This window comes from Rhea americana, unplaced genomic scaffold (assembly GCF_003343005.1).
Source record: "Rhea americana isolate MKP2758 unplaced genomic scaffold, rheAme1 scaffold_31, whole genome shotgun sequence".
In the NCBI taxonomy this organism is placed as follows: Eukaryota; Metazoa; Chordata; class Aves; order Rheiformes; family Rheidae; genus Rhea; species Rhea americana.
This window is the reverse complement of record NW_028186435.1, coordinates 1,822,465-1,830,283: the sequence shown is the minus strand read 5'-3', so window position 1 is coordinate 1,830,283 and position 7,819 is coordinate 1,822,465. Positions and strand designations below refer to the sequence as shown.

At 40.9% G+C, this 7,819-nt stretch overlaps 1 non-coding gene across 1 annotated transcript; it reads left to right on the top strand.

Annotated features, from left to right (window-relative positions):
- Positions 1–4,667: 4,667 nt before the first annotated feature.
- TRNAW-CCA (transfer RNA tryptophan (anticodon CCA)) lies at positions 4,668–4,739 on the top strand. The gene has a single exon. It is a non-coding gene; the product is annotated as a tRNA-Trp (tRNA).
- The last annotated feature ends 3,080 nt before the right edge of the window (positions 4,740–7,819 follow it).

Below are 7,819 nucleotides of genomic sequence, written 5' to 3'. Positions count from 1 at the left end.
AGGAAGGAGTGTTACAGTAATCTCTATGGTGAGATTCTAGTAGCAAAGCAAACCTCTGCATTTCTATCTGCTTCCCATAATCATTGCTTATCATCTGTCTTCGTTATCTTCCCACCCTTGCAGATTCTCTTCCTTGGCTTTTTCTTTGGAGAAGGAAAAAAATCAAGTAATAAGTTTTTCAGACCTTGAGTGATGCAGCAGTGTTACTACTCAGGAAAGCTTCCAGGTAAAAATTTGAACAATGACACGTGTAGATAAACCTTGCAGTTGTACATTAGCCACTAGCTGCATCCACATAGCTTTTTTATTCTGTTGCATAGATAATAAACAGTTGTACCTTCCTTCCTGTTTCTCCATTGCTATTAAATCTGCTTAGCCTTAGGACTGGATAGTAGAGCTGTGAGAGTGGGTGGGTGGGTGGTGATGCATATTTTACTCTGTATAATAGCTATGGTCTTACTAGTCTCCCCCCGCCCCCGAACAGCTACAGTTTTCTCTCCTCTTTTTATGCAACAATATTTTCTACTGGAGACAGTTGAAGTTCTGGCTCCTTGTGTCCAGGTATCTTGAATAAAGCCTTATTTGTGGTGAAGAGCTTGTAGGTGTAAAGAAATAGGTGGAAATGTGGAGGAACAAGCATCACAGAACCAACAAGCTTTTAAGAGTTGCAAGCCCCTTTTTGTGTGCACCATCTTTTAGAGTYCAGCTATAAATAGTCATGGCTTGATAAAGGCTTTTGTAAATAGCTCCTCTTGCTTGTGAGGAAGGCTGGTGGGGTCAAAAAAAAAATTAAAGTGTTCAGTGAGCATAGCAGTGGAAGAAAAGCAATTGTAGTATGAAGGACTAAAGAATAATGGAAACATTTTGAAACATTTTTTTTTTTTGCCCTCTAGAAAGCCTTATTTGTTTGTTCTGTGCCCTCCACAGCTAATTTTAGTGGACCTCCTAGTTTAAGTATTGAGCAGGGTTTGGCATATGGTCCAAAGTAGGTTTAATGGAATAAAAATCAAAGTGTCTGTAAGGCCAAAACAATTTCAGAAAAGTTTCAAAATGCAGAAAAAACTAAGAATAGAAGGAATACACAGCAAGACAAAAAAACAAAAACAAAAGACTTTGCTGAACAATGAATATATTTAAAATATAAATGACATTTGAAGCTTTTGTGTTATCCGCTGTTCTCTGTYTTCTTAAAGGGCTTATGTTTCCAGAGTTAAGCAGTTGTATACATTTCTTGGAAGTAAGATGAGCCATATTTTAGCAGTAGTAGTCTGTGCTAGATGCGCGTGTATGTGCTAAGGGGACCTGAGCAAAAATCACTGAGGTCTCTAGGCAATTTTTTGTTGACTTTTAAAGGCATAGGTTTAGACAAGAACTATTAAACGAACGGTGCTGCTGGTGTTACAAGAGTGTTTAACAAAATGAAAAATACCTATTTTACTGAAAAGGTAGCAGGAAGTTCRTGTTGGTAGCAAATAGAAAACAGATCTTGAGGGAGCTAGAGAGGGGGATAGAAGAGAATACTTGACAATATAAATTCACTTGCCATACCAGAATAGGCTCTAGTTACTTTCTTTCAGGAAAAAAAGCATAAGTTTGTATTCACTGTCAACTTAAAAATGTTCTCATCTTGCTACATGAAGTAAAAATGAAAAATAAGATGACCGGGAGGCTCATGAATCATCTATTTAAATTCTATTTCAGAATAGTAGGACTGTGCTGTGAGCTCTTCAAATTGTGCTTTTATGCTGAAATATATCCAGAGCATATTTCTTGCTCTTTCTTGAGGAAATTCCAATCTCTTATTCTGAGAGGACAAGTCTGGGTAATTGGATAGGAATTTAAACATTTATAAGCTTTAAGTTCAATGCCATTTCTATAAAATGTCAGGCTAAAAAAATATGAGTAGGTTACTCTTGTTGTTTCGGCATTAGGTAAGGTCACTTCCCTCTCCTCTTTGCTGACAAATGAGATGTTRTTTATCAAGGGTCAGAAACCTCCAGTCGTGTATTCCAAGCATGTCTGGCTTAGGGCCACTTTGGAAGGGGGACTGACAGTATGATTGGCTTTGTTAGACTTCTCAAAAAAAAAAAAAAAAAAAAAAAAAAAAAAAAAAAAAAAAAAAAGCTAGTGTTATGTAACCACTAAGGAGACAAGAAGGCAAGTATTCCTGAGACCTTATGGCGCAATGGAAGCCGTCTGGCTTTAAATCAGAAGGCAGTGTGTGCAAATCACACAGCAGTTATTTTTTTTTCTCCCCCTGTATTAACAGCACAGGCATAAACAGCTGTAAAGGTTTTATCCTGAAGAGGAAAGAGCTAGGCAGAAGCTAGTTCTTGCACCAGAGTAGTGGTGTTACTGCTACCAGATTGTAGGACTGAGTATTTGAGTTGTGCTGTGCTTGGTCTTTACCTGTCTCTTRGGAAAACTCTCTTACATTCTAGTTTACAATTGTTATCTAGGACACAATATGCAACAGAAGYGTTGCTTTGCTAGGTCATCAGATTTTATATGTTGAAGTTCTAAATGGTGTTAATGTTTCTTGCAAGCAAACTGCTTTGCTGTTTCTTTTGACTCATCATTATCTAGTTCACTGAAAGCTTGTTCCACTGGAATATCTACTGGTGAAGCCACAACTTTTCTTTCATCTGGTAATAAAATRTATGGAAAAATGTGGTGAGTGAAAYGCAAATGGGAAAAGTTTCAAGCATAGGGAAGGTGGCATCCAGGTCAAGAGTGTCTGACAAATCCAGGACTGCTTTGAAAGACAAGCCATTTGAGGTAAATGTTAAAAACCTGGGTGTTTGTGCATAGTTTGAAATTCAAGCCTTGTATCTTTGAAGGGAAGAAAAATGTAATCATAATGGTAGGGCAATCTGATCCCTGTTGGAGATGTTCTGCTTTCATTGAAGTGTTGGGTGTTTGTTTTGTTTGTTTGTTTGTTTTGAGACTGCTCATAAATCCCATTATTGTGAAGCTTGTTCAGTCAGTTCAGGTCTTTTGGATAGAAAATGGACAGGGTTAAGGATCTTCTTTATCAGAAATTCCTTGCGTGCACTGTCTGCATCTTTTATTGCTAAGTAACATTAATAGGAAAGAAAGTATAATTTTTCCTGTGTGTTTTTTGCACTGGGGATAAATGTACATTTTGTAGGAGAAATTCTATTGCAGATGGTTTGACTACAGAGGTTGCAGTGGTGGCRTTATTTGACAGTGTGAAGAGTTTTATGTAATTTGTGGCTGCATGAAACCACCTGTGGCAGCTGTTGAGTGAATTATTATGTGGATATCTAGAAATCTATATTTTGTAGCTATGTTTTCCAGGCATGACTGGTAAAAGATGATATTTATCTTTTTTTTTATTTTTTTTWATTTTATTAATATTATTTTTAACTCCGGTCCTGTCTCCCTGTCCTTTGCACAGTCATGGTAGAAGAGCGTTCATTGGGTAGTTACCTCCACTTCTTTTGGGGAAAGTATTTGTCCTGAGTAGAAAAGGAAGCAGTGTCTTTGCTCTCAGCTTGTGGCCCACTGGTGGCACATCTGACAATGGATCAGGTTGGTTGTTCAGAYCACACTGGAGTCATATTTCTTATGTTGGATGTCATAAATGCAAGAAGGATCTCTGTATAAACAAGTATGGTATGCAGCAGGAAGYGTGAAGGTAACCTTTATGGCATTATGGCACAAGGATTGAGAGTCTGACCCCATRTAAGAAGGCCCTGTGTTCAAATCCCACAGCCTCATGTGTCTTTTTTTTCCCCAGGTACCTCATATTTCAAAGCAGAGCATATGTTTTATGCRCAGAGATTATATATGGATGTGTGATGAAATTATTTCAAAATTTCTAATTTGGAAACTTTCTAAAATTTGATAACAGAACCTGTGCTGAAGAGGCTGGGACCTGGGCAAAAGAAAGAATTGTTCATTTGAAGATGTACTCTTCTGGAAACTGTGAAGAACCATAGGTAGAGTTTCCTGTGAGCAAACTGCAGCTGTGTTGGAAGACAACTGTAATGTTTTACTGTAAAGATTTATTTTTTTTAATTATTATTATTTTTTTTAAGTTTAAATTCACTTTGAATTACTAGAGGGTACTTATTACAGTTGCAGAAAATGTGGATGGATTAGGACAAATATGGGGAATATCACTTTATATCAGTTATAGGATAAACAGGATGTATTCTAACAGTGCAAGATTTGAATGAGTGAGCAATGACAATAAAACAAGGATTTAGAAATTTGATTCTTCAGCTGTTCTTGTTAGGGCAAAAAGCTTGTGCTTTCTTGTCTGAAACAAAGATCCCCTTTAAGTGTTCTTTTGACACTGAAAGCTTCAACAATGATGGCCTGCCTGCTTATCTTGCTTTCTTCTGTGAGATTTGTGGCAGAGAGAGGAGTTGCTAAGACCATGACAGGTATTTCATGCTGTTTGGCTGCTGTAGGTGGCCCTCCTACTGTTACCTTGTTTAGTATTTAACATGGCATTTGCCACAGGTGTCCTGTGGGTATGTATTCCAAACATGTCTGGTAAAAGGCCTCTGAAAAGAAGAAGGTAGAGAGACCTGAAGGTGCCAACAGACTCTGACACAGGCTAGTGCTATGTTACCTGGGAGAAAAACCTCAAGAGATTTTATTCTGGAGAGACGAATAAATGTTTACAGCACTGTGACCTCATGGCGCAACGGTAGCGCGTCTGACTCCAGATCAGAAGGTTGTGTGTTCAAATCACACTGGGGTCAGGAGATTTTTATGCTTTGGCTACTTCTCCTTTTAGTGGCATTTAACTACATTYGGCTCTTGATGGAGATGCTCAGAAGTCTTGCAAGTATGTAAACTGAGTCCTCTAGGATGAGTGTTGTATTGCTCTAAAAGGACCTGTAACTACATCTTCTCAGGGTTTCAGGAAAAAAATCAAACTGCAACATTTGTKTCTATTTGATCTAGATTTTTATCTTAGACTCAACTGTTAATAGTACAGCAAAATTTTTTTTGTGCTGCGTTACTGGCTTCTGCTAAGGGCAGTGCAAATTCCCTGTTGCTAGCTTCTTATATATAAAAAATGTTACTGCAGATGCTGAGTTTATCTCAACAGAAGCAAACCAGGTGTGCAATACAATGCATGAGTGGTACCAGAAGCACTTTTTTTGTTCTGGAATAGAGAAAAAAAATGAATTTGAGCGGGGTAACGATAATGCCTGACTCCAGATGACATGGTGGTGTGTTTGAGTCATGCTGAGGCTTTAGTTTCCCCACTGTTTTTCTTTTGTATTTCTGCCTCCAAGCCACTCCAAATCTGGATCAAGAAGGAAAGAATATGAGTCAGAGAAAACTTGGGACTGTTCTGGTCAGGCTTATGGCACTGTTGTTGCATTCTTCAGAGATGAAGCCAGTCTAAGAATTTCCTAAACTGCTTTTTACTGCCTTTTTTCCATCCCACTCTCCAGTATCAGCAGCTCCCTGATGAATGCAATGATCCTGTGTTAGTAAGCAACCATAATAGGAAGAACATGTGAGGATGAAATGGTTGTCGTCAACTGGAACCATTTGACAGAGTAGCAGGCTAAGTAGTTCTGGTTCAATTTCTTGTTTGTGTGATAAATGATTGTTTGTTTATTTCTCTGTTTTGGCTGAACTTTGCCTCTTGTTTCAAAGCTGTCATTTTTGGAAGAAGGGTTTCTGTATTTCTTCCTGCCACCAGTTTGCTTTCTACTTCTCTGGCAGGTCTGGTTTGGGGTATTTTTCCTTCATTTGCCYGTGGAGTTCTACAGAGATAGCAGCAGTTTGAATTATGAATCTGACTCTCAGCCTGTATGGTCCTGGTTCCCACTCTCTGGTGTGAGGCTTGCTACTGTTGCAGAGGGTGGGAGAGTGATAGGCCTGTAGGCCAGGCACCTTGGACGAAGGTCATCCCTTAAAATGGAGAGGTGGTTGCTTTGCTTGCCTGTGGGTGCTCCCTTCCATGTTCATACTGACTGCTTGATAGGGACTTCTGTCAGCTTACCAAGACCAGTGCAGGGRGACAAAGAAAGAGTGGTGAAGATCTACAATAAAACATTATCTCCCATGAACACGAGTTTGATTCTGCCTGTTKTTTGCCAAAACAAGGACTCATTAGTGTCTGCTCATATCAGGAGGTAGTTTTTGCCACTATCTGCAACTGGACAGCTTTAGAAGATCCAGAGTGGAGAGAATAGGACAGCTGATTTAACGGTAATGTGTCTTGGTAGGAATGGGTATCTTAAGATCCTTAAAGATCTTAAGATCTTTTAGATCCATTTAAGATCCGTTGATTTGTTTTACGAATAATACAGTAAATGTCTTAATCTCACAGAGACTGTATTGGTAGACTGAAATATAATTGTCCCCTTAGCCCTATTTCTGCTAGGAGTATGGCTACATAGATTTTCTTACTCTTCTAATATAGTAGGCTGTGTATTTTTAACTCTCTTCAGCTCTGTGGGACTATGCAGAGCCATACTATGCTTTCCTGTAGGAAATGTGAATACACTAATGCTAGGGCCAATCACTTCAATTTATGTAGGAGAGAGTTTGGAATACTTTGGTCTACTACACAAAAATTGTATTTGAAGAATACACTCTGCAGTAATGTGGAGATTTATATGTTGCAAAAGATAGTGTGTATGTTAGTATGCTGCAAAAACTCAGCAGGTGACAGTACTAGTGGCARCTTGGTAAGGTACTAGTCTGTAAAGCATGCTGCCACGTAGAAAATAAACAGAAGACTTCAGAAGCCCTGAAGYGAACACTTCTTTGTATTTTTAATCTCAGATCCTTTTCATTCAAGACCTATAACCAACATGTACAGTTTTTGATACGCTGTATGAAGTAACAYGTCATTGAGTTGCATGAAAACCCATGTCATTTCTCATCTATTTGATGAGCAGCAAAACCGGGTGCAAGGAAGAAGGCAACATATCCATGAAAACATTACAGGGAGCTCAAGGAGCAAACCGGGATGATATGATTAAAATACTTCTGCATCATGTGTAAGGTTAAATGGATAAAGCATCCTCCTTTGTGCAATTAGAGTCTGCCACTTCCTCAAGCAGCTATTTGAGATAAAGCTTCCATTTTATCAGGCCCTTGTAACACCTACGAGGAGCAGTTATACTCTTCTGCTAGCACAGTACGAACAACAGTAAAGATTAACTGATCGTTTTCGGTAGAAAAAGGTGCATGCTTCTCCTCTCTTTGCCTGTTTTTTTTGTTAGAGTTGTGGGGAAAACATCCCCCATAAGGAAGGTGTGTGGATTACAATTTTGTTGCATTTTCTTTGTAGTTGAGGTCAGGAGGGACAACAGTTTTCAGAGCCRTCGAGATATGTGTGAGCAAAATCTGAGCCAGCCTCTAAAAACAGCTGAAGGGGCTGCAGGTGGGCCTGTTTTCCAGGGGACTGAGCACCCTCTGGGGTGATGGAAGGCTGCCTGCCTCTGGCTCGGCTGCCCTGCGCCTGCGATGAGTGCCACTACTTCAGCATGCCGGGTAYCGCTAGGGGTGCAACGGCGGCGCGGTAACGCCGGCCGGGGCGCCCGGGCCCGGAGGAGCCAGAGGGGCCGGGACCGCCGCGCCGCGCCGCGTCCCGTCCCGTCCCGTCCCGTGCCGTCCCGTCGCGGGCCGCGCTAGTGCTGGAACGCGGCGCCGCCGCCCCCGTGGAGTCACCGGGGCGGCTCCCGCGCTCATTGGCGGAGGCGCGAGCGGTCGCTGTGGCGTCACAAGGGGCCGTTCGGAGCGCCGCCGGCGGCCCCATGCCCTTAGTTGCGGCTCGGCGGCGACGGGAGCGGCCGCGGGGGCGGCGGGC